General features: G+C 52.0%; 1 long non-coding RNA gene across 5 annotated transcripts in view; it reads right to left on the bottom strand.

The window, feature by feature from the left end:
• Positions 1 to 1,031: 1,031 nt before the first annotated feature.
• Positions 1,032 to 26,545, bottom strand: part of LOC113459611 (uncharacterized) — a 45,974-nt gene continuing 20,460 nt past the window's right edge. For 4 of the 5 annotated variants that reach the window (XR_003381018.2, XR_012579500.1, XR_012579498.1 and 1 more), the window contains exons 4-6: positions 10,026 to 10,152; positions 9,356 to 9,518; positions 3,499 to 5,074 (exon numbers count right to left, since the gene is read on the bottom strand). This is a non-coding gene — a long non-coding RNA (uncharacterized LOC113459611). Of the gene's footprint in view, positions 2,876 to 3,498; positions 5,075 to 9,355; positions 9,519 to 10,025; positions 10,153 to 26,545 lie in introns of those variants that run through there. The other variant, XR_012579502.1, reaches the window with a different exon arrangement.

Here is a 26,545-nt window from a genome sequence, read left to right as displayed (position 1 = left end):
AGCCAGCCTAACGTGGAACACGGCCGATGCCTTTGTGCGCCTCTGAGCCCCTCACTGCACATCCTGGGCAGATAATGATTGCTGGCTTGCCTGTAAAGTTACCTCTCCTTTAGCACCATCAGCTTGCACAAGACACATCAGTTTTTGTGACTGGGTACTTATCTATAAGGACTTTCAGTGCCCAATTAGCTTTCAATAAGAACCTCTCAGTTGAAATCATCTTATTTTACACACTCTCCCTTTCTATTCTGAAATACATAAAAACATCAGGGCAAAATCTTTTTCTGCAAGAACTAACTTGTCTGGGGGTGCTTTTTGTATTTTCTCCCTTTCTCTTCCAAATTAGTATTTTTTTCATTCTGGCAAGTACCCACCCTATTCCCACCCAACACACAGAAACCAGAAACTAATCTTAAGTGGGTCAGACCAACTTCATTGTCCATCTTGAGAAAAGTTTAAAATGTAAGCTGTCAACAGCACATAGTTAAAAAGCACATTGAAAGCCATTGAAGGCCAGCTTGGATTACATGACAGTGAAATCTCTTTTAAAGGATGCTAGGGAGCTGTGTTTAGGTTTTAAATATAGCTTTTCAACCCCCTGCTATGGTTTTACAAAGTAGGAGAAGCATCACTGTTCCCCAAAATATCCTAACCACATCATGTTAGAAATCAAGCTTTACTACTTCACTTTGTTTCCTAGCTACCAACATTTTTTTAGCTTAGTAGTAGAGATGAGCAGTGAAATTTGGCATTCAGACTGCAACTTCATAAAAGCCTTAAAAAGCCTCATGCATATATACATATCTATCTATATATACATCTGTAACAATTACAGTTGCTACCATAGCTCTCTTTTCAGAAATGTTTCGGTTACTACTGCCTTCCATCCTGGTTATCCATTCATTCCCATCCTGGGGCCCCTGCCAGCCCAGTCCTGGACACCCCCCAGTCCTGCCCCTGCCTCAGAGCCCCCTCCATCCCAGCCCCCCAGCTCTACCCAAACCCTTTTCCCACCCCAGCCCCATCTGCTGCCGGAGCATTCTCTCTTCCCTCCTCTCACCCTTTCCAGCTCTACCAGTCCCTTTACATTCATCACATTAAAGAAAACATTTCATGGTCATCTCTTTTATCTCCTTCAGTGAACAGTTAATCAGAAAAAATGCTTTCATGTTGCTAAATCAGGGCCAGTGGGCAAAGCCAGGCTGACAAGAGACATTTTCCTCTGCTACTAACCTGAGCTAAATAGTATTAATTACAGAGGCTGGGCTTTGATTGCTGGAGTGTGGTGGGGCTGGCGGAGCTGCCTCCTCCCCCTCTGCTCCCTCCCAGCACAGCCCCACACTGTGCCTCCCTACCTGCCTGCCCTTTGCCAGCATCCCCATCCCATGTCACAGCACAGCTGCAAGCGGGACCCCCCCAAATCTTCACCTGGGCTGCTCAGACAGTAGCTCTGGGAAAGTCAGGTCCCTGGGCTGGAGGACCAGCTGGGTGGTTGGGGTGTCCCTGTCCTTGCCTCCCCCATGCTTGTCTGCCCAAGGCAATGTCTTTTCCAGGACAGAAACTGCTTCTTTTTATGTGTTTGAAAGAACCTGAGTCCTGGGAGGCAACTGAGTACACATCACCCCACACAGTGCTTCTCAGCCTGTGGTCTGTGGGCCACAAGTGCTCTGTCAGATGTCAAAGGGACTGCAAAATGACTGCAGACAATTTCTTGGGACAGACATATCCATCCTCACACATGCCACAACGGAGCGAAGACAACAGGCAGTGGGAGCAGAAGGCAAATTGAGGACACTGTGCTACAATTCAGTCCTCCATGGGGCGGTCCAAAGGTGTTTATTGCTCTTTCAAAGAAACAAATAAAAAACCAGCCAGACTAGCCCCACAGACACAAGAGGCCCATCTCTGCACATCTCCAAGGACATGATGGAGGAAATGACTGTGCCCCAATTTGTGTTGGTAATAGTATCCCCCACGTCTCCCAGGTGGAAGGCAACAGCCTTCCATCCCAAAGTTGGCATCTGCAAACAACCGGTTACCAATTCTGCTGAATTGGCTTCCCACAAATTAGCAAAACAGGCCAAAACCCGAGACAAAATGAATCACAGCAGAAACATTCTGCTTTTTAGAGACAGAATGCCACTAACTTCTTTCCCCAGCCTTCTCTGAGCTGAGCAGGACTTTACAAAAGTGACCACAGGAGGAATTTTCAGGGCGGTCACTCTCTGTTTCAGAGACCTTCCCTTGGGATGGGTGGCACAGTTTGAGGCCTGAGTCAAGCTCTGGTTTAAGCTGATTAAGGTGACTATCTCTGGTGACCCATGGTGCCAAGCCCTGATCCCATGCAGCTCGTGGGCAGCATAATGGGAGCACAGGACTCCAGGAAAAAAGCACCTTCAGATTCACTACAAAACTCATCTGGAGCAGTCAGGCAGGACAATATTTTTTAATGCTTTTTGATTTGTTTTGAGTGTTTGTTGCTGTGTATGATGGGCTATTTCTCCAGCCAGCATGAGTTCGACTATAAACCCAACTGGATGACTTTTGAAAGTTGAGGTTCCACATTTCCATCCTGATACTGAAGACCCCATGTCCTTCCTCCTCTTCCTCTGTGCTGCATCTGATTTCCACAGGCTCGCCCTGCCTTCTGAGTCGATGCTTTGCTCTACCCTGCACAAGCACAGAGGGAAGCAGAAGGGGCAGATCTGGCCCATTTTTCCCCAGTCCACACTCTGATCTTCAATGTGCTCTTCTCAAGGACACATGGATCTGGTTTTCCCAGACAGCAACAGTGGGTTGGAGTCTCCACCAGGGCAAATCAGCACAAGGGCTTGGAGGTCTGCCAGCATGGTCTAGCCTCTTAGACACATTTCCTCTGAAAAGCAAAGAATAGGAGATTTTGGAAAACACCTGGTGTGATCAGGGCCCAGCAACCAAGATAAACCTTGATATAGCAGTAGCTTGCATGGATCCAGATGCTCAGGAGAAGTTTACTCCAAGTTTTTTGGGAACAGGGTGCTTTGGACTACCTGGATGTCTATGGCAAAAGACCTCAGAATTGTCAATAGCTTCATTCCCACCTCCAAATTACAGTGTAGCAGTTAAGAGTATGAGAAACCCAAGTAACCCAACTCGGTAGTTGTCCCCATGCTACTCCTCTCTATACTAAAATGTGTTTTAAGCTGACAGTGCTGTATTTATAGAATACAGCAGTTTATAGATTAGCAGTTACTGTGCAACACCCTGGAAGAGCCGTTGAGGAGGCAGAAATAGGCATTTTGCTGTCTAGGAGGGCAGCACAGAGCCTCGGGGATAAACAGATCCTCAGGCAGCATGCAATAGTGAGGGAAGCTAAGGCCTGAGTGGCCATTGCTGACTTTAGAGTTAAGAGCCTGTTGATATGAGTGACAGCTCAGAGGCCTCATTGCAGCATAAATTCAGGCTACAAACAATGCAGGGGCTTTTTATATTAACTTCAGATATTTAGGGCTCTCTTCATTTAGGCCAGAAATGTGAGAAACTTTTTTTTTTTTTTACAGTGAAAATATAGGAGATAAGAACAGTCTGGATCAAATTAAGCCTCCATCTCGCCCAAAGTTTTCTGGCAGGCTGGTTTCTGGTTGCCTCTGAGACAAAAGAAAGAAGCTTTGCATCAGTAGGATAATGTGCTTCCAAAAGAGTTTCTTCCTCAGAAGCTGTCTCTCTTGCTCAGAAGTTGTCTTCTGCCTTGAGGCAGGGTGGTTTCTGTCCAAAGCTACTTGATTTGACTTTGTTCTTTGTTTATTTTCAGCTCTGCAGGCTGTCACTGTGAATAATGGGTCTTTGGTGCTGGAACACAATTCTCAGATGAATATTGTCTTCCATGGTAAATTCCAGGGCTGCTCAATTGCAGAATAAATCTTACCTTCACGGAGGGGGTGGCTGGTGTCTTTGGGGATGGGACAGGGTGCCTGTACAGCACCTCCCTGCCCATGCACAGAAGTCATAGCTCCTTGCTGAAGTTCTGCCTGCAAGGGCCAGGCCCTCCTCAGCCTGAGCTATGAGCTGGGCCTGCCTGAAGCTCTCTTGAGCTCCACACTTGGGAATCTGCTGCCACATGGTGGCATACACTCTCTCTTCCCGGCCCTAGGAATCCCTCCTTGGCTTCCAAGAGGTAGCACATGTGGAAAGAGCACTTCTGAGCTCTGCATTGGCACTAGCTCACTGAGTTTCCAGGCACCCGTTCTGGAGCTGCTAGAAGCTTTTCCAAGAGCATTGTTTCCTGTTTGAAGCAACACAAACGTACGAGGAATGCTGGCAAAAAATCTGAGAGGATCTCACATGCTTTGGGGTCAGCAGGTAGGATTTGTTAGTGAAAGACCTTTATCTAACCTGAAAACACTAGAAGTATTTCCACCAAGCAGACCAAGGTCTGCATCCATCTCCTTGAATTTCTGCTCTGCAGCAGATGCAAAGACAACAGCAGGCAGGAAAAGAAACTATAGAGGTCATGTTCCTGACCAAGACTGATAAGCAGAAAGGTGATTGTCACAGGAGTTAGTGGAGAGCATCACTTGCTCTGTGTGCAGCACTGTCAGTTTTCAATGCTGTGTTTTTCTCCTTGAGGCCACAGGTTGCTTTGTCCTGGCTCAGGCAGCTGCATGCTAGAGGATGCATTTGCAAGGCAGCTGCTCAAAACAAGGCTGACTGCTTCCTTCCGGAAGGGTGGTGGCACCCGTGGGTGGGAAATCCCTGGGAAGTGCCCTGGGGCCACCTCTGCACTGCAGGCTGTGAGGCAGCACGCTCAGAGCCTGGTGCTCACAGGGTGCCCTGTGCACGGGGCTGGAGACGGCAGCTTGGCACAGCTGGTGGGACATGCAGGGAGCCATGCAGCCAAAGAGGGAGGGTGGCAGAGCAAGGCACCTGTGCACAGGGTCGCCTCAGCACAGCCACTTGGTTTGAAAAGAACTTGGGGGAACTGGGCCCAAACCAATAATGCCTGGAGTCTGCAACAGAAAGACTGATGCCTGGCATTGACAGCATTCCTGCTCTCCTCCACATCAAGACAAAGCTGAAGTCCATCCAGCAGCAGCTCCTGGAGGCAGGAAAAATAGAGATTCTGTGAAAATGGTGAGTTGCCATGGACTTTCCTCCCATCCCACCACAGCCCATGCCCAGTGGTAAAAGCTGCACCTATTTCTTCTTCCACCTATTTCTTTCTTCACCCCTGCTGCAGTCCTCTGACAGTGGGAATAATGCAGGGAGCAACACAGGATGGGCACAGTGACACTGGGAGCAGTAAAGTGTGACAAAATAAGGATGGGAAGGTGTGGCCCCTAGGGAGAGACTGTCCAAGAAGCAGAATGGAGAAAGAAAAAGGAATAAAGATGCTGTGGGCAACACATTAGGAAACTCTGTGCACTGTGGTGGGATCTTAGTGTGGGCAGGACACTGGTGCCCAGAGGCACTGGGTACTCTGGCCTGCAGAACAGGCACTGGAAGAACCATCTCTCCTGCAAGCCTAGGAGATGCCTTCATGACACATCACAGAGCTGCCCCACCTTCTGCTTCTGCTGTTCCTCAGCTGGCTGAGCTGTAGGAGAGGAAGTGATGGCCAAGGAAGGGGATTTTGCAAATGTTGGGACAAAATGGGCAACAAGGCTGTTAGAAGGTCAGCCACTGACATTCCATATGGTTTGATATGGTATGGCAGTACTTGCAGACAAGAAGGAGGCTTTAAGATTACCAGTATCCAGCTGTGGAGCATGCCAGCAGCCAGGAAGAGCCCTGGGACCAAGCCATGGCTGGCATGGCAGCAGTCAGGCCACTTATTGTTGGCTGTGCCTCTCTTCCTCTCCTCAGGGAGATGGGCTAGCCCTCTGCCCCAGACCCTCTGTCCTCATTGCTGCTCTCTGCTCTTGCCTGCTGCATGTTGTTTCGTGGAAGAGGATTCACTGTGTGCGCCAGAGCCCACGTGTGCCCCGGGAGAGCTCAGACAGCCTGGGGGATGAACGGTGCTGGAAGGTGCTGCAGGAGGGCTCGGGGTGATTGCCCACCGAGGCACTGTGTGAGCGGGAAAACACATCAGAGGGTGTCTCCCTTTCATGTCCCTGCTCCGAGCAGACGGCTGCGGAGCATCTCTTCCAAGGACAATATGGGGCGAACTCTAATAACCTCGCGGAGCGGAGCTGTGCCAGCGCTCCCAGTGGCCGCTCCGGCGGCAGCTAAAGGGGCGCCTTCTCCGCTTCCACCCTAATTGCCCTTAATTGGCTCCTGCCTGCTGGCAACAGAACGGCGAGGGCTCTCCAAGGATCACTGCACCACAGTGACAACGTTCGGAGAAGGATTGCCGGCCCCTGCCTTCCCCACCTCCATCACACTCTTCCTCGCCCACCAGAATACAATAACCTTTCCAAGCAGGAGATTTTTCTGTCAGTACATATCTTTTTCCTTCCAGGCCCTGCTGTGGAGGGGCCTTGCAGGGAGCTGGGGCAGGGAGCAGGGCAGGGTCTGTATCCTGTATCCAGAGGAAGGGATGTGTGCTGCCCTTGGGCTGAGGGGGATGTAAGCATTGTCCCTTCATACAGCACTGTGGCCATGGTGTCCAACAGCACCTGAGTGCAGTGAGCCCTGCTGCTCTGCTGTGTGCCAGGGCTTCCCAGGCAGGGGACCAGAGCTTTGAGGTCCCCCACTGCAGAACCAGTCCACAAAATCCCCATTTTCCTAGAGAGAGGTGCTGCTGTCCCAGGGCAGCCAGGTGGGAATGGGGCTGCATCCCAGTGCGATCTCCTGGCTATGGCCTGCACGGTTATCTTGGAGATGTGGAAAGGCGGTTGGGAGGGCTCCTCACTGTCCCTACTCACTGTCCCAGTGCTGGGTGAGGGCACACAAAGCAGAGGGTCCCCTAAACTCCCATTCCTAGGGAGGATTCTCCAGGACAAGCTGGCCCTTGGCTCATCTAGCTCTGGTTTCCTGTGGCAGACCACCCTGCACTTTCCCCTCTCTGCCTGACACCCACACAAGCCATCCCCTCATGACAACAGGAGGATGGGAAGCCACAGCACAAAAGGCACCTTGTAGCTCTGACCAGGCCCATCCCCATCAGACTGCCTCCCTGCTCCTGCTTCGAGCCAGGACAAACCCTTGCTGCAGCAGCAAAATGTAGCCAAGCATTTCCCAGTCCCTCATGGCTGCCCGCAGCCCAGCCAGGGCCAGCACCTGCAGGCAGCGGGCATCACATGGGCAACACGTTCCACGGCAAGCTGGCAGGGGCATGGAAGTGCAAACAGGACACAAATTCAGTTCTGATGGAGGGAGCTGCAATGTCTTTCCCACTGAGGTTATTTTTAAACTGTTTATCAAAGGCTCACTGCTCTTGGCAGCAGGGTGGGCTATTTTTGGATGCCTGCTTCACCTCTCCACGGAGATATGCTGGCTAGCAAAGGCTTGCCCTTCTTTTGCCTGGCACCCTCAGACCGCCCGTGGTCTCTGAGGTTTGCCCTGCTATGGTCACTGCTGTTTGCTTCCTCACACGTCCAGGGACGTTTTAAGCAGGAGGTCTGAGCTCAGGCACAGCCTCCTTATGAGCCCTTGTTAGCAGAGCCCCTCATCCTTTCCTGCTGTCAGTGGTGACACTGCTCTTGGGTATGGGCAAAATACACACTTATGCCTACTGCTCTCCTTCAGCATTGGTGGAATTTGTCCTGACCTAAGTTTGGCACCCTGGAGCTTTGCATTCAAGTTTTTTTTTTCTCTGCTACTGGCTTTCCACTTGTTGCTGCCGCGTCTCTTTGCCCATCTAGAAGAGCAAGGCCAGGTTTCCCTACTCCCTGGGATTGCTGGGACAAGTAATTGGGACAGGGTGACTGAAAATTTAACACTGTCCTCACAGGGCTTCTCCTCTATGGATGGATGAAGGACATGACAAGTTTCACTGAGGTGCAGCATTGGCAAAGGTGGTCTGGCGAGGCAGGGCTCAAAGCAAGTGCAGGGAGGCAACAGGGGTGCGTGGAAGTGCAGTAGCTGGGTGTTGGAATCAGTGAAAGCACAGACTGGAATGGGAATGCAAAGCAAGCCATCAGGCTCTGAAGTTAATAATAGGCTGTCTGAGTCTTGACTGTGTAAAAGAAAATCAGTCCTTAAAAGAAGCTCACTGGCAGAGTGCTTGGCCCTAACAGAATTATCCACAGGAGCCCAAACAAATGACTGGCCTCATTACTGACCCGCAGCCTCGAGCATGGCTTGAGACACGCTGGGCTCTCATAAAGGAATCAGCACTGTCCACACTGCCCCTGCAGTACCAGAGAAAAGGACTTGGAGAAGTTTCCCAAGAACATCAACAAATTCGGGGATTTCCTTTTGTTAGCAAAGCACAAACTTTCTGCTGAAGGAAGATTTTCTTCATTCAAATATGATTTTGGAGAGCCAAAGGTACATGCAGGCCAGGAGATTCTCCTCCGGGAATGAGGACACAAGAAAGGCAGTGCTGGCATGTGCAAGGTTTGTACTCATTTGTGAGATCTGTACTCAAAGAGAACGGATGTGTCCTTTCTTACAGGAAGGGACTGGATGAAAAGGTGAAAACCACTTTCTTGGGCTGGTTAGAAAGCTTCAAGCTATGCAAGCACACATAATTGTACTCTCCACCCCTGAGAGTTAATGGTCAGACTTCCCTGAAATGAGAGACTGGCCCAGGCTTAGGAGAAAATGAGGTGGAGCCCATTGTGATCTGTGACATCCACCACCCAGTCAGCTCTGTGGCCTCACTGGTCACCATCTCCATGGGTAAGATAGTCAGAGAGGACTGGAATTGCTGCCAGACCAACAGCAAAGAGCTCAGGGGAAGCATTCTCGGGGTAAGGAATCAAGGGACAAATGCCAAGGGGGAAACCCAGGTGAGGGAAGGGAGATGCACCTCCACACTGCAGACACAGAACTATATCCAACAGCACCCACAAGTGCTGGAGTGAGTGTAACACTGCTGTGCCAGCACAGGGCAGTGTGTCTGGGAAAACAGGCATTCTGATTTCCAAGCAAGTCAGGAATAAAATGGGCAAGGTCACCGAGCAGCTCCTTCAGACGCACCAGGGGAGGGGACAGCAGCATGTGGCTGGCTGTGGGGGCCAGCACTGTGAGCATGGCCAGGACAAGCTGCACAGGGAGCTCATGCTCATGGAGTGAGTCCTGCTGGTGCACTGGGGCTGCTGGCACAACATGGATTGCTGGCATGAGGGCTCACTGAGGCAAGTTGCCCCCTGACCTCTGTGGGCATGTTGGATGTGAGCAGACATTCCCGTGGCGAGTGAAGGTGATGCCATGGGGTACAGTCAGAAAGACACTTTCACCATGAGATGGTGCAAAGAAAAAAAAAACATACCCTTGTTCTTTTCTCCCAGTAACAGGGAGACTCACTGTGAGCGGTGGGGTGATTGGGAAGTCTAGGCCAGGCCATGAGAACCTGAGCCTGCCTGGATGAGGGATGAGTTCACTGATGGATGAGTTCACTGTTCCCAGCCAGAGAACTCAAGAGGACACAGTTTCTGGAAAGGAAATAAATGGAAGGCAAAAATGAAAAGAAAAAAGTAAGAGTATCTCATGCTGTTGCTTGTGGCAGCAGTTCTCTGGCCACAGAGAGCAACACGCAACTTTCCCAGGCCTTTCTGGGAAGGGCTGTGAGAAGAACAGAGAAAAGAATGATAAATAATTCTTATCTTAACCTGCTGCACCTGTCATTGTGAACATGTGGAATGTGTTATGGAGATTTGTTTAGCAAAGGGTGATTTCTTAATTAGCCAATGGTGATGGTGTTTTAATTAAAGGACCAGTTAGGTCCAGGTGTATCGTAACTGTCTATAAAAGCAATGGGTTTCTTAATAATGATATAATATAATATAATATAATATAATATAATATAATATAATATAATATAATATAATATAATATAATATAATATAATATAATATAATATAATATAATATAATATAATATAATATAATATAATAATTGATCAGCCTTCTGTGAATCATGGAGTCAATGCTAATTATCACCTGTTCAGGGATGCCTGGCAGCCACAGTCCCTGTAAGCAAGATTCACAGATTAGTGCAAGCAAAACTCATAGATCCCCCTCAAGCCTGGAGTCAAAGTCCACTTGGTTGCCTTCTGCCCTGGGTCACCTACAAAGGAGAGACAGAGAAAAATGCATCAGAGGGCTTTGCACAGTACTATGGCCAAGAGTCTGCCATAGTACCTTTGCCTTTCTGAGGCCATAACAATACAGGGGTAGATTTCCCTGATATCAATACAAAGAACTCAGGCTGGAAGAGCTGGGGGAAAAGAACTTGGTGCAAGGTGGAGAAGAGACAGGAATTCAAAGGAACAGTGGGGAGAGGAACATTGTCCTGGATATCACAGGGGACACTAACAAACACAAATTTAAGCACCCCGTGCACACTACTGTTGTGCAGAAGGGTCCTGGTGTGTCCCTTTTGATCCTCCATCCATCATTTGAGTTGACAACATACAGACCTGGCATTTAGGCTAACATCTGACCGTGTTTCTGTCACAGAGCTCCTCATCACCAGCCACCACTGTGTTTTGTACAATATCTTGATGGGTCAGCCACCTACCTCAAAATCCGGGCCCAGCCACCCAGCCCTGTGTGTCACAGCAAGACCCTGGTGTGACACAGGGGAGGAGGGGAAGCAATGACTTAGTCCATGCTGGCAGAGACCCAGGGGTCCCAGCCCCACCTGGCAGCAGAACCCTGCTGCCCTGGGCAGTGGGAGCCGGGACAAAGGCACAGTGGCAGGCACAGCAGCTGCTGGGAGCACGCTGCCCCCCCATGGGGGACATGCTCCCTGCCTGGCACGGACACCGTCCGCTCCTCCTTTGTGGCCTGGAACAAAGAGCAGAAGGAGGGAAGGAAGTGACTTCTCTGGAAGCGATTGTGGCGGTGGGATGAGCACCCATCTCCTTCCAAACAGACCGAGCGGTGATGCCCGGCCCTTCTCTCATCCCCTATTGCCTCCTATTCACTGCTGGCATCGCCTCTTTCTGCGCCCTCCGCCTCTCCTTATGCAACAGGGCGAGTGGGAAAAAAAGAAGCGCAAAGAAAGCCGGAGCGAGGGAGGGAGGAAGCCGATGGGGCACTGGCTGGCAGGCAGACAAGGAGCGCGGCAGGGGCGGCCGGGAGCCCGGGACACGCGGCCCTGCCAGCCCTGCTGGGCTGCGGGCACCTACGTGCGGCCGGCAACGTGCGGCCAGCGGGGCCGGGCACACACAGCCCTGCCAGAGCCCTGCCCTCGGCCGGGGCTCCCTGCACCAGCCCCAGCCCCGGCGGGCAGCACGGCTGCTGGGGAGACAGCGGCTGCCTGTCCCCGGCCAGCCCCAGGGAGCCCGCATCCCCGCACACATCCCCGGCCGCTGCCATCCAGGGGCTCGCAAGCTCCCAAGCGGGCAGGGCGGTGTGGCTCTGTGTCACCGGCCGAGCTCTGTGTCACCGGCCGGGCACAGGGGGTATGCCGCTCTGTGTCACCGGCTGGCCTGCCAGCCCTGACCTGAGAGGGAGAAGTGTGACCTCCGCTGTCCCAAGGCCACACGCCTCCTCCCGCTGGCCTGTGTGCGATGCCGTGCTGGGGATCACGCTGCTGCTGGTGCTGCTGCTTGTGTCAGCAGTTTCAGAGCGGTTCCCAGCCTGGAACAGCTCCCACACAGCGCCAAAGCTCCTTCTCTCCGTTGAAACCCCTGCATCCTGGCCACCTCCTGCACCCCTCTTTGGGAACATCCTGCCCTACTCCCACTTCTCACCCACCAATTCAGGAGTAAAAGGAAGTCACACTTTACCCCTCACTCAAAAATGCCTCCCCAAATCACCCAACTTTCATATTACACACTCACACACTATTTCCCCTATATTCATAGGGAAGGGAAGGGAAGGGAAGGGAAGGGAAGGGAAGGGAAGGGAAGGGAAGGGAAGGGAAGGGAAGGGAAGGGAAGGGAAGGGAAGGGAAGGGAAGGGAAGGGAAGGGAAGGGAAGGGAAGGGAAGGGAAGGGAAGGGAAGGGAAGGGAAGGGAAGGGAAGGGAAGGGAAGGGAAGGGAAGGGAAGGGAAGGGAAGGGAAGGGAAGGGAAGGGAAGGGAAGGGAAGGGAAGGTACTGACACAGTAGAGCATTTCAGAAGACATGGTTTCTTCGTGTGCATCTCTGTGCATTATGTCACAGGCCAACTGGGAGTTAAGTCTTAGTTTCCTTCTTTTTCTCATCTTCTGAAAGTGGATGAGGTTTCCAGATATTTTGGAGACTGCTGGTGTGCCATACCCATGAGTCAGCAACTGTCAGTAACAGTTCCACACACGCGGGTGACACCGCTGGGGTCGGAAAGTCCCTGGAATATCACACACTGGACAACAGGCACGTAGCAACTTGATTAGCCAAACTCACCCTTGGCACGACTGAGAATATCCCAACGCCACAGCCAAGGTGTCCCTACGTCCCGGAGAGCACGTAGCCCTCCTGCTCTCCAGGGAGGTGGCAACAGTGTAGCTATGCAGGGATAGAGCAGCTCCTGCGGGTCACGGCTCTGCTGCCAGAGCCTGTCAGCTGCGTCTCTCTGCCATTTCCATCTCCAGCTGCACACTTTCAGGATATCCAGCCCAAACAACTGCTCCTCAGAGGGGACAGGTTCCATCAGCAGAGATCCTCCGGGAGAGATATTCACCCTGCAGCTGACAAACCCAAGGGGAAGGGGGCGTGGGGGTAGCTGGTGCCTTTTCAGGGTACTGGGATGCTCCTGGGCAGCAAGGGACCTCCCGTGCTGGGTGTCACTTGCAGACCAGCCCAGTGGGCATTGTCACAGAGTCCTGGGTGTTTGCCAGAGGAAACACAAAAGACTGTGGGCAGGGAGAGGCAAATGCCATGGGCAGGCAGGAACACCAGTTTCTGAGCTCACATCAATCGTGCTTGTAAATATTTTATTCCTTTCCCAGTCACTCACTGTAGAAAGCTACTATCCAGCCTCTGGCTATCAGAGAGCAAAAGCATTTAAGAGCATTAACTGTATAAGCAGGCCTGACACGTAAAAACTGCTGTGTGAAGGCAGCAATTTTCAACTTTGTGTCCTCACTGTGGCTTTGTAGCCCAGCCCTGAGGCCCTGGCTCTGCCCAGAAGCATGCCTGACTGCCACCTAGCACATCACGTACAGAGCAGATTTACAATTCATACTTCTCGTCACGGCAAAGTAGGGGGTGCCAAATAATAACCCAGGTTTCTTGAAGCAGATGAGTAATTATGTGTCTATAAAACTGGAAAAAGGTAGATTGGCAATGGGCTGCCACCACATTCCCTTCAATGGTGGCAAATGAGGCAGATCTAATCACATCCTTCATTCACTGCATCCTTTGCAGTGAGGAAGAGTGAGCCTTTGCTCCAGGTGGCCCAAGCAGAGCAGCTCAGATGGACAGATGTGCAATCAAGGTCCAAGCTCCTGGGTCCAAGCCAGCTCTGGAGAGCTCTCCAAATGTGGGCTGTTCAGTTCTGTTCTTCTAGTGGAAAGGCATTTGGCCTGTTGGCCAAGGCATGGCAAGGTCCAACATAAGCCTGTTGGACTTCATTCCAGACCCCTGGGCACGGGGCTGGGGTGACGTGGCAACCTCTCTGCCACCAGGGGAGCAAGCAGGTCACTGTGGAAAGGGAAGAAGAGGGGCCAAGAAGTAGCAGGTGGGAAGCTGGGATGAGTTAAAAGCAGGTATGAAAAGTGTAGGAAGTGCTGTGGTCAGATAAGGGAAGGGGCAGAAAGAAGAAGACAAGTTAAGGGATAAACTGGAAGGACCAGAAGTGAAGAGGTTGTTCAAAGGGGATTACAGGGGTTGTTTAAACTGAGAATTATCTGTTGAGATAATTCTCCTCCCTCCATGGTTGCCCAACCTCTAGGCCTGGATCCCAAATGAGCAACAAATTAACAGATGAGAGAATTTAAAACAGATCTTAGAAGGGAGATGAATGAGTGGGAATTACCAGCATTCAGAAAACTGGTGGAGACATCCAGATACAGAGAGGCAAATGTAGAAAAAAGCTGGAAATGCAAATACAGCCAGGTGAATGCACTGAAATCCCTAACACATGGGGGGGATAAGCAAAGGAAATTATGAAGTTGAGCTGGCACACGGAGAAACAGCCTGGCCCTGCCATGTGCCACCAGTGCTGCTTCAGAGCAGCTTAGCACTGGAGCACTCTGTTAGGGAAATGTCACTCTGGAAATAGTCTAGTTGGTGGTGAGATCATTCATTCTTCTCAGCTGGAAACCTGACCCTGTTGCCAAACTTCTTTTCCAGGCTAGAAGCTGATGCTCATGGAAAACTTTGGCCCTGAGGCCCAAATAGAGATCCTGAGCTTGTCAGTGCCAGTGCTCAGCACCCAGCAGTCTGCACAGCCATCTCAGAAGTGTCCCTGGCCACGTTGCAGCTGGGTCAGTGGCTCAGCTGGGCAAGATGAGCACAGCCAGCATGATGTGGTGGCAAGTCACACTCCGCACACTGTCACCAGCTCCCAGGCAGCCATATGCTGGCTAAATTTGGGTTGGCATGGAGTACTCATTGCATGACCTTCAAAGAGATTTTACAGAGGCAAAAGCCTGGCAGTCAGTGGCAAGTGTGTAAGAGGGCTCAAATACCTGGTTTGATACTGGGTCCTCTAGCTGCTGTGAAAGGGAGTTCATTTCTCCTGGATCTCTGGCAACAGGAGGAGAAATGTTTTAGAAGTCTTTTCTGGCTCCAAGCATCACATGAATGAGTGTGGATATGACAAACTCTTTCAGCCATGGCTTTTGTCACGAAGTCATGACTGACAAACCACCATCCTGCATCTGAGGTTTTGGGCAACTTACACCGTGCAAGGCCAGGGAAGTGAGCAGGGCACTCCCCCAGCCCAGCTCGGTGCTACCTGCTGGCCGTGCTGCTTCAGCTGCCTCTCCATAAGCAGTTGGCCTCCATCCAAAGAAAACAGCAGCAGTGGTGCCATGTGGGTGCAAATGCCTGTGGGAAAGCCAAGCCTGCTGTGGGCAAGCGGTCTTCATGGACCCAGGGGGAGGCTGGGCACGCTCCAGGCCCTGTGCCTGATATTTGCCGTGGCACCCAGATAATATTTGCAGGTGGCTGGCAGGTGCTCACCTGGCTTTGGCTGCTGCAGAGTGTGTGGTGAGGGTGTGAATTACACCCTGTTTCAGGCACTGTGGAGCACTGAGGGATAGCCAGGGGTGCAGGCATCTCCCCTGGGGTGCAGCCTCCAGCTGGGGTCGCAGGCAAACTCCTGCAAAGCCCTCATCTCCCTCCCTTGCCTTCCCTGCAAAAAGCACTGGCCGGGGGGGGGACACGGCAAACCAGGAGCCCCCAGGCACTTCGGTCTCAGGGAGAACCGAGGGACAGCACCCCTAAGAAGGAGCTGAATTTGGAGAGTCAGACGCACATCGTTTGGGACATGGAGTGAGCTGAAATGCCAGGTGTCCGGATGGAAGGCTGGGAGCTCCGAGCTCCGGCCGGCAGTGCATACCCATTAGCCGGGCGCCTACAAAGGCCGCTGCCCGCGGGCAGACGTGATTGCAGGCACAGCCTGGCTCCCGTGCTTGTGGGAACCTGGCGGAAACCCTCCCGCTCTGCCCCGGTCCCGCTCAGCTGCGCCGGCGGATTTGCATTGGCAGCAGGGCGGCGGGGCAGCTCGCCCGCCCCTCGCCCGCACGCTGCCAGCGCCGGCAGCCTCTCGCCTCTATGAACTTTTTGTCTCCTGTGTGAAAGGGGAGTGTTCGCCAAAGGGATCGTTCAAACAATTTAAATGCATCTTAATTAGAAGTGGGCAAGTGGCACAAGGAGCCATACAAGGAGCAATACCTCTAGCTTGGAAGCACACCTTTGCCCGTGCACTCCTCTCTCACCTACAGACATCCCTCCTTTCCATCACAGGTGCCTGGGAAGCTCAGCTGGCAAAGTACGCTGGCAGGCTCGGTGTTCCACAGCCCCAGGCTGCCCCAGCCCAGCCGCATGTCACGATATTGTCACGATACGCACGGCTGGGTTCGTGCCCCGCCATCCCCTCTCCCAGCCTCCCACTGCTCTCCCAGCGCCAGGACCCTGCCCCCTCCCTGCCAGCCCTCGCTCCTGACCCTGGTGTCACCTATAGCTGCAGCAGCTATTCAGCCTATATCCATTACCAAAAGAAGAATCCTCGGTCGAGCAGCAGAAAAGCCCTGGCTGTACAATGTGCGCGGAGTGAAAAGGGAAGGCTGTTAACACCACTTGGAAAGGGGCCTGCATTTGACAACAAACACAGCCAAGTTTCGAGCTCCTCACTAATTAGTCTATTAGCTGGATGAGCAGAGAAAGCCTCTCACCATCCAGCACCGCTCCACTCCCTGTCCCTTCGGGAATCCTGTGCCCCATCTCCGTGGTGCGGTGCTACGTAGGCATCACACCAGCGACTGGCCACCCGCCTGCGCCGGCACACAGGAGCCAGCCAGAGATGGCTCCTTGCTGCCGACCTTCTCCAGGGGACAAAAGCTGCCTAAGAACTGGAGCCAAGGTCCCAGGTGCTGCCGGGATGCCAGGCTGCGGAAGAAGAGAGCCCCCTGCAGTAACCCAGAGACCTGCACGTCTGCCAGACGGACACCCCCAGCCCCACGGCGCTGCCAGGAGCCACTGGGAACAGCCCTGTGAAGGTGTTGGGGACAGCCCATCCTCCTGCCAAGCAGCACACTGCCCAGTCACCTCCTGTGCCTGCAGAGACATCAGCCCAGGGAAGATGTTGTTCCCTGGGGCATATTTGAGCAGGGAGCAAGCAAAACCATTGTTATTCGCCCTGGCATATGAACCTACGCATCTCGGCACCCCCATGCTTTCAGCATCTTTCTTTCAGCCAGTCCAGCAGAGACAGGTTGCCAGTGCATCAGCAGCAGCTGGGGAGCATCCATCCATCCATCCATCCATCCATCCATCCATCCATCCATCCATCTGTCCAAGGAATGGGTTAAACAGCCTGTGCCCCACCCTTGAGGCCAGCCTGGGTTTCCAGGCATGGAAGGGAGAGGCTTACAGCTGGGGATCATTACTGGGCAGCCATAAGGAGGGTGGAGGCCTTCCTCCCACACTGATCAGAGGAGCTTTGCAACTGTATGCCCTGGAGCCAAGGGACGAGGTCCAGGGCTTGTTTACCTCCTTCTGTGAAACAGGGGAGTTTTGTCCACCCTAAGGAGAACACCAGCAGATCCCACCATGAACTGATGTGTTATGTGCTCCCCAGACCAAGGGGACCACTTGATGACCACCCAGTCTGCTCCAGTTGACTTCTCCAAATCAGAAGGCCCTGATTTGGTTGGCCTGCCTTGGGGTATTTATTCATCTAATATTCTCCTAATATTATCCCCAAGAGGGGATATTGTGTTCCCTAACCTTTTACTCCTGCTAACAGAGCCCATTGACAAGTCATGGGAACAGATACACCTCTGCTGCCTGAAAATATGGAGCAGCAAAACATCTGATTCTGTCCTGCCCTGTGCAGGACTTGCAGGAATCAAGGGAAAAGGATAGGCAACCTTTCTGACTTGAACAAAGTGCAAAACCTCCAGACACTGAGTGCTCTCTGCTCAGACTGTCCAAAAGACTTGGAGAAATTCAGCAAAATCCTAAGGGATGAACTAATAGCAGAAGAACTAAGCAGCAGCCATTTTGTCTTGGGGATGGCAGGTTGCCTGGACATCCACAGATGAATGGGAACCCACACGCTAAGGGATGCCGGAAGCACGGCCTTTTCCTTGGAACGACGGGGAGCTCCACATGAAAAATGGATGACTCAGTCTCCTGAGCACCACGGTCAGACAGGGAGGGGAGGAAGTTGTGGTTCTCCTCCAAGCTCAGCCCCTTGGAACAAATTTGCCAGATACAAGAATGAGATGTTATGAGGTGTTTGGCTGATGTGGCCGTTTCCCTGCTTCGTGCCCTCAAGCAGCAAAGCTGTGCTGGCTGGTAGAAATCAACAGTGTAGACACAATCTACTCAGTTTCCAACAAAAGCCAGGAATGTCTGGAGGGCCAGTCATAGCTTCTGAGGGTTGAATGGATGTGTATCTCTTCACCCAGCAGAACTGAACCAACTGCTGGGCAAGCTTCATCTTGGCTAAGCAGGACATCCAGAGAAGGTACTTTCCAAGATCTAGTTTGTACTATGCACTGTGACCCCCTTGTCCTCCCTTCCAAGCAAAGGGGATTTTGTAATCTCTGCAGGATGGCCTTATCAAATACTCTTGAGCTGCAATATAACATCTTGGAGGAAGCTATTCCCCTTGATTTCATCCTGCACGTTACACAAGTGTGATTCAGCCAAGGAGTTTGCAGGAATTATTTATTAATGGGTCATGAGATCACTTTTCTGTGAAATCACTGAGAAGCAGAAAACAGATCATTGCCCTCAGGTCCTTGAAAATCATATAAACCTGTGGGGAATGTCTCTGCTGCAGACCTCATCTGCTCTTGACAGATGTTTATACCACAGTGGCCTCTCTCATATCAGAGCTGTAATCCAGACAACAGTCAGCTCTGTCATTGCAAATGTGCCTCCATTACATAGTGTGTGGTGGGCTGGATTTTCTGTGTCAGCCAGCTTTAGGGTCTAGTTTTTCCATGCAGAGTCCACCAGCCTCTAGCGTGCTCACCCTCTAGCAGAGGCACCCACTGCTTGAGCCAGCTTTTACAGAGAATTTGAGTTTGAAGGAGTGGTTTGTGCACTTCAGCACCAGGCTGAAACAGCACAGACAGAAGAGGACTCCCCAGGCAAACAATGGCAACCAGCCTGTGGAAAAGGAAGATAGCTCAGGTCTGCTCTGGACAGCCTTTTGCAGAAGTCTGGCATGGCTTTGAAGGACTCCAGTGGGTTCACCTTCACACTGCACCCCTGGAGGACTCAGCAGCTTCATTGTGCTCTCCTCCCAAAGGACTGCTGTGAGGTCTAGTGGAGACTGAGCCCCCTTTCTTCTGCTGTCACAAAACCTCATTCAAAGATTGTTGTTTACTCCACATTTGCAGCTTACCTTCCATTAGTGGGTTAACTTCAGTCACCACAGAGGGTAGGCTTCCTCCACCTCCTCTAGATCTTCTCTTGTTATCCACCCAGCACCAAATGAGGGCCCTGTTCAAGAAGTCTTCCCATCTGATTCTTGTACACAGGAATGATGGAATAAGCCTTTCTGCTTGATTGCAAACTTAGAAGCCTCCACAGTGCAACTAAACCACTGCATTTCCCATGAAGAAGGGATAGCAGCCTGCTGTCCTCTGTCAGCTCAAGGGGTGGTCTGTCTGAATGGCAGGGTAAGCTTCATTTAGGCTTCCTGGTGTTGTGCCATGTATCCTGCAAGGCTATCCACTTTTTGAAACACAGACTATAGTGTGGTGTCTAGAAAATGTGGCAATGTGGGGAGAATCACTGTAATGATCCTGTCACCCTGCAAAGACCAGGTGTGTTTTACCATGTAATGGAGCAGGATCTAAAACAGGGCACCTGAGACGCCATCTAGCTGTATCTCTTGCCAAGGACAGATATCACTATCCAAGCAGGCCTGATGAGTGTTTATGGCATCTTGGTTTTGGAAATTTCTCAAGAAGGAGACTGTGTTATTGGAGTTGGAGCATCTAGTTGGAAGCCTGTCACCAATGGTGTCCCCAGGGTTCCATACTGAGCCCAGTATTGTTTCACAAGTTCATCAGGGACTTGGATGAAGGAGCAGATGCCTCCTCAGCAGGTTCACTGACAAGACAAAGCTGGGAGGAGTGGCCAATGCCCCAGAGGGCTGCACAGCCCTTGAGAAGGACCTGGACAGGCTGGAGAGATGGGCAGAGGGGAATTGTCTGAAATTCAGCAAGGGCAAATGCAGGGTCCTGCACCCAGGGAGGAATAACCGCAGGCACCAGCCCAGGCTGGGAGCCAACGTGCTGAGGAGCAGCTCTGTGGAGAAGGACCTGGGGATCCTGGTGGACAACCAGCTGTCCATGAGCCAGCAGTGAGCCCTTGTGGCCAAGAAGGCCAATGGAATCCTGGGGTGCATTAGGAGGGCAGTGCCAGCAGGTCAAGGGAGCTGATCCTGCCCCTCTGCCCAGCCCTGGTGAGGTGCACTTGGAATGCTGTGTCCAGTTCTGGGCTCCTCAAGACAAGAGAGACATGGAGCTCCTGGAGTTTTACCCTCCTGGAGGGTAAAAAAAGAGGATTAAGGGATTGGAGCATCTTTTTCACAAGGAAAAGCTGGGGGGCTGGGCCTGCTCAGTCTCAAGAAAAGACAACTGAGAGGGGACTTCATCAATGTCTGCAAGTATCTGAAATACCCCAGAGGGTATTTCCAGGCTCTGCTTGGTGGTGTTAAGCAACAGGACAAGATGCAACGGGCAGAAACTGATACACAGAAAGTTCCACCTGAACATGAGGAAGAACTTCTTTACTGTGTGGCTGATCCAGGACTGGAACAGATTGCCCACAGAGGTTGTGGAGATTCCATCACTGGAGGTGCTCAAGAACTGTCTGGACACAATCCTGTGCCCTGTGGTCTAGGATGACCCTGCTGAGGCAGAGATGGTGCACCAGATGATCCACGGTGGTCCCCTCCAACCTGACCCATTCTGGGATTATGCAGTCTCCATAAAGAACTCTGTCTTAAGAGAACAGGAGCCCTTAAGGAGCTGTGAAGTTTTTCTGGATGTCTAACCTAGTCTAACCTCCTGAAGATAGAGAACAATTTGTTTGGTTTCTTTTTTAGACATTCTTTACGAATCTGAAGGTTGTCACGTTTTCCCTTTCCTCTTCTCATAAGCAGACTAAACAAATGAAGTTCTTTGAAACTTCACTCATAGGTCATGGTTACTAGGCTGCTGATCATCTTTCGTGGACTCTGATAGGCGTAGGCTTTTCTTGAACTATATTGCCTAAGCTGAATATATTCAGAAAGTGTGAGGCTTTCCTAATACATCAAAAAGTGGAATGATTGCAGTATGACTGATGCTTGTGGCACTTTTGTTTATATAGCCTAGCAGCAACCTTTGTTTTTCTTCACATCTGTGTGTCATCAAGTCACGCACAGTAATGACACCCATTACCTCAATGATATCCATGTCCCTTTCTGAAGGCCTTGTTGCCCCTTTGTATATGCGTACAGCAAATTATCCTGCAGTGTGTGGCTTGCATTTGCCCTTATTGCAGAATTGCATCCTGTTTATATCCATTTCACCAGTGTCACACCCTGCCTGAGCTCCCATCCTGAGCTCCAAAGTGCCTTCCAATCAATGTCAGCAAAAAACTCACCATGAGCCAGCCATGGGCACTCACAGCCTAGAATGCCAATGGTGTCCTGGGATGCATCCAAAACAGAGGGGCCAGCAGGGCAAGGGAGGGGATTCCACCCCGCTGCTCTGCCCTGCTGAGAGCTCACCTGCAGTGCTGCAGCCAGCTATGGGGTCCCAGCACAAGGAGGGACAGGGACCTGTTGGAGCAAGTCCAGATGTGGAGCATAAAGTTGGTAAGAGGACCAGAGCCCCTTCTCAACACAGACAGGCAGAGGAACTTGGGGCTGTTCAGCTTGGTGAAGAGAAGGCTGCATGGAGACCTCATAGGAGCCTTCCAGTATCTGGAGGGGGCCTACAGGAAACCTGAGCAGGGACTCTTCATCAGGAAGTGTAGAGATAGGACAATAATTGGCTACAAACTGAAAGAGATGGAATTTAGGTTAGATATTAGGAAGAAATTCTTTACTGTGAGCATGGTGAGACACTGGAATAGGTTGCCCAGGGAGGCTGTGGATCTCCTACCCCTGGCAGTGTTGGATAGGGTTGGGTAAGGCCTTGAGCAGCCTGGTCTAGTGGGAGGTGCCCCTGCCCATAGCAGGGAGTGCTGGAACTAGATGAGCTTTAAGCCATTTCAGCCCCTTAACATTCTGTGATTCTGTGGAACGTAATACACATCTTTGAAACCAACCACCAGGTTGGTCATACAAGTAGATCTCAGCATTAGAGCCATCTTGCTCATCTCCTCCAGCCCTGTTGTAGAAGGAAATAAGGGTGTTGCCAACCCCATGTGGACTCTTACTTCTCACCTTGCTCTCTTGGTCAGCCTTACAAATAGAGTCTCTATTCCAGGGCCCTTGCTGTTGCTGAAGGCAGCCTGAAAGTTCTGAAGTCCTGTGACTCCATTTCCTTTACTCCTTTTATTCCCAAATCATCTGGAACCTCACTCTTTCTTCCTAAGATAATTACTACCACATTTAAAACCACTCCAGCCAGGATTTCTGCAGGGCCAAGTAATCTGAAAGGAAGGGAGACACATCTGAGGTCACTGACAGGAGGATGAGGGAACCAGTGACTCTGTCCCATCTGTGGGGCACGTGGCTCCAACCTCTCTGCCTGCTTCAGGGAGCTGCAGGTGCAAGTCCAGCACCTCCTGTGGCACGAGGAGTGTACGTGAGCCTGCAGACAGCATCCTGCAGCATCTGGCCTGTTTACATAGCAGGGAGCTTTTGTTAACATCAGGAGGTTAGCCAACGAAGGGAAATTTTACAATTACACCACACAGCTCTGTTGACTCAAAAGGAAGAGTTAACTTCAAAGCTCCACGTAGCCAGGCGCACGTAGTCCAGCCAGCTGCACAATGGGACGTTTCAGTGGAAGGCTGGGAGTCTGCTGGATGGATGCAAGACATTCACAGAGGGCAGATAGCAGCTCTCGCTAGGCAGCTGGCAAACGGGCAGCTCCCAGGAGCCAGAGAGCGCCCTGGGAACGGGGCAGGCCGAGCAGGGAACAAAGGCCGCCGAGCGGCTGCGGGTGATGCTGAGCAGCATCCTCTCCATCAAGCTGGGGCTGGCAGCTGCCTCTGGGCACCCTGGATGAGTGGGCCACTGAGTTCCCAGGCCCCTTGAGGGGTGCAGCAGCAGTTTCACAAAGTGCAGCTCTGAGCACCAGTGAAGGGGCTGCCCCAGCATTGCCCCCCTGTCCCAGCCACGCTGTTTTTCATTTCTTTTCCTAGACAGGACAGGCCCAAGTCTTTGGTGAACCTTTCTGCCTTGTCCTCTTACCTTTAGCCATGAATGAATTTATTCTTTGCCCTGTTCTTGGTCCAGCAGTTTTCCCAGGCGAGCCGTGAGCGAGGCAGGCGGAGGGAAACCCTGCCCCCAGCCCTCAGTGCCTTCTGCCCTGCCTGCCCAGAGCCAGGCAGCCCTGCACACCAGCAATTACTGGGCACGGAAACGCCCCGTGCCCAATATCCGGTGGGCCTGAGTGATGACAGCCCACTAATCATTCCCAGAATTTGTGACCGGAATTAAAGGGCTGGGTTTGCCTTCGGTGAGCGTGGCAAGGGCAGCTGGGGGAAGGGACTGGCCCACCTTTAAGTAGGGAAGAGACAAAGCTGTGCAGAATATTGCTGTGCTGCTGCAGTGGTTCAAGCTCAGAGGTGATTTATGAGTTTCTAGGACAGAGACAGATGTCCTGTGGGACATCTCATGATAGTGAGTGGTTATAGCTTTGCTGGACACCAGTCTCCCTTCCCACCCATCACACACAGCACCACCAATTCCAACAGCCTTATGGTCCCTCCCCACTTTCTTAATGCCTTGGAGGGAGTAGGTCCTGCCTCCACTCTGCCAGCCCTGCCAGGTGATCAGTCCTGCCTGCTGGCCTGCTTTCCCAACAAGCTCCTGCCTGCTCCCTCACTTCTCACCTGCTTGTGTCCGGGAGAAGCTTCCCACACATCTTCTCCAGATCTCTTTTTCCACTGTGCTGCTGAGGAGCGTAGACCGAGATCAGCCACTTGCTTTATCCCAGCTGTGATCCTGCCTCGCTGAATTTCCTGGTCTTTCCATATCCCTGGGGGCTGGTGCCAGGGCTGTTGCTTCGCTGCCTGCTCTGGGAGAAGTACATCCTTGGAAGGAGCCATCTTTTATAGTTTTGTGTCTCAGCAGGACCCAGCAGGACCCAGGGGCTTGGCTTGCAGAAGGCGTATTTGGTCAAAAATCAGCTCCTGCACTCCAGACACAAGGAATGGCCCCAGTGGTACACAAGGTATGGGCCCCAGGATACCAAAGGCAAATAAAGCCTTTTATTATTACCTATAATGAGATAATAATTATTACCTACCATGAGATCATCACTCCAGAGGAGAAGCAAGATGTGCTTGCTGACCTAGCTTGTTGCTTTGAAGCCCCACATCCAAAAGCAGCCCCAGGAGGGTCTCTAGGATGCTGCCCTAAGAACAGACCTGTTTTCCCCTGGGAACAAGGCACTGCCCAAATCTTCTCCCATGCTCCTTTTAGGGGCTTCTCTCATTTTTGTCTGAAGGTATAGTTCTGCCCTACAAGGTATGAAAAAACCCCCCTGGTCTTTCCATATATCCCCATTCTGGGCCCCAGCTATGAAGCTCCTCTGAAGGGAGGCTGGTGGCAAAGCCCTGTGGAGACAAGCTGGAGAGAGCTATGGAAATGGAAGCCAGCAAGAGGGTGGGACGCCTGGAGGGCTGCAAAGAAACTTTTAAGTAATTGTTTCAGAAGAAGAAGAGATTGGGCTGTGGAATGGAAATTAATGAGCTGTCTGCAGCGCCTGTGCAGGACAGGCAGGATGCCCTGGGACACTCCTGGAGCAGGGCAGCCAGCTCCCCCAAGCACAACATCCCATGCAATACCCTCGTGTCCATGCTACACACAGAGCTCTGGCAGCATTTGTATTTTGGGATGAGCCTCACTGCCTGATTTCCAGATAAGGATTTTGCAGAGATTACTTGCTCCCAATTTCAAACCACTGCAGATGTAACATTTCCAAGCTTCAGGTGGCCACTTTTTCCCAGCAGCTGCAGGCAGGGCTGGGACATCCTTCAGCAGAGATCATCAGAGCAGGAAACCTTCCCTGTGTAGCCTGCTATACGCTGAGTTTGCCAACCTTCTGCAGACCCTGCCTGCCCCAGCTGGGTGAGGAAGATGTTTGCAAAGAGCCTGGGATGAAATCACAATCTGGGAGGTCTCTCATTCCTCCTTACAGCCTCGGAGTCAAGCTCAGTGCCATGCTCAGATCTACTTTATGAGTGCTGCTGTTCAACATGAAATCTCCATCCTGAATTCAGGGCTTGAGACAGACACAATTAACAGATTTCATGGAGTAACCCAGATGAAGAGGGATGCTGCAGGATGCCAGGCCAAGCCCTGCCCAGGATCATGCCAACACACACATTTGGGAGAGCAAACATGTATCAGGAGTGTGAATTAATTACCCAGGCTCATTTATCACCACCTCTCATTTATCCCTGCCTCTCAGGGAGGCTCGCTTCCCTTGTCAGTGCCAGGCTGCACGTACAGGAGCAGAGCTCTGGCTAAGGCTTGCCTAGGAATCCCAGGCAGCATGCTCCCATCTCCACAGCCTGGCTGCTCCCTCCTGAGCCTGGCAGGCAGGGCAGAGCTGTGGGGCCAGCCAGGCAGGAGGGTGGCAGCAGCAACAGCAGCCCACTGGGCCTTTCACCTGCTCCCGTGGGCCTTGCTCCTGACTGGTGCCAGCTCCCTGCAGGGCACCATCTGGGGTGCCAGTCACTGGCTAAGGGAGCCAGAGAGCACAACTGGGGGATGCTGCAGCGCTGGGCCTGTGCTGCACAGCTTCCATAAGAGGAATGGTATTTGTGGAGGGCCTGGGTGACAGCGGGGTCTTGGCAGCTGATGTGGGGCAGAGAGGACCCAGATCAGCCCTTCTCAGAGGAAAAGTAAAGCAAGGAGAGACTCCAAAGACCAAGGTGTGGCATTATGTGTCAGGCATCGGGAAAGGCCTGCAGCTGCATCCTGAGGCACAGGGCGCATGGAAACAGGGACATGTTTGCTCTGCCAGGGCCACCCTGAGGGAAGGTTTCTCCTTCCAAAGCCTTTAGTCCCACTTCAGTACATCCCTGAGCTCACAACAGAACTGGCTGCCCGAAGGAACAGGACTGTACTCCTCCAAAAATGGAGTTGGTGAGGGCTGGGAGAAGCCAGTCCTGCCGCACTGCAGGGATCCTCCCCCAGGCAGCCCCATCTCCTGGGCCCTCCCTTGGCTCCTGATGGGCTGCATCTCCTGTCACCCCACAGGCTGCTCCTCCACCATTGGCCACCAAGAGCTGGGTCTGTCGGTGGTGTTTGCATCAGCCAGCCGAAGCCTGATCTGGCCAGGGATGTTACTGACGGACTGGCAACAGAGAAAACTCTGAACCACTGCCCAAAGATCCCCCATATGCTTCAAGAGTAAAATCTCTTTGGCTTGTAAGGAAGATGCAGACAAGGTTGTGAGCTTGTTCAGCAGACAGCACCCCATGTACACCCTCCCAGCACCCTACCAAGGGGCCAGGTCAGTACCAAAATGAGAATGTAGTATGTCCCCAATGCCTAAAGAGCCCCCCAGCTTTCTGAAAGCCCTCGTGCTCTGCATACCCCACAAACTTCTGAAAGCACTGGCCACACTGAGACTGCAGCTTGCAGAAAAAGAGGGCTCGGATCTTAAGCAGAACCTGGACAGTGTGAAAATTTGGGGAGACAGAAGACCAGGCTTAGATGTAA

Source organism: Zonotrichia albicollis, chromosome 3 (assembly GCF_047830755.1).
Source record: "Zonotrichia albicollis isolate bZonAlb1 chromosome 3, bZonAlb1.hap1, whole genome shotgun sequence".
In the NCBI taxonomy this organism is placed as follows: Eukaryota; Metazoa; Chordata; class Aves; order Passeriformes; family Passerellidae; genus Zonotrichia; species Zonotrichia albicollis.
Note: the sequence above shows the minus strand (reverse complement) of the source record. Positions and strands in the feature narration are given on the sequence as shown.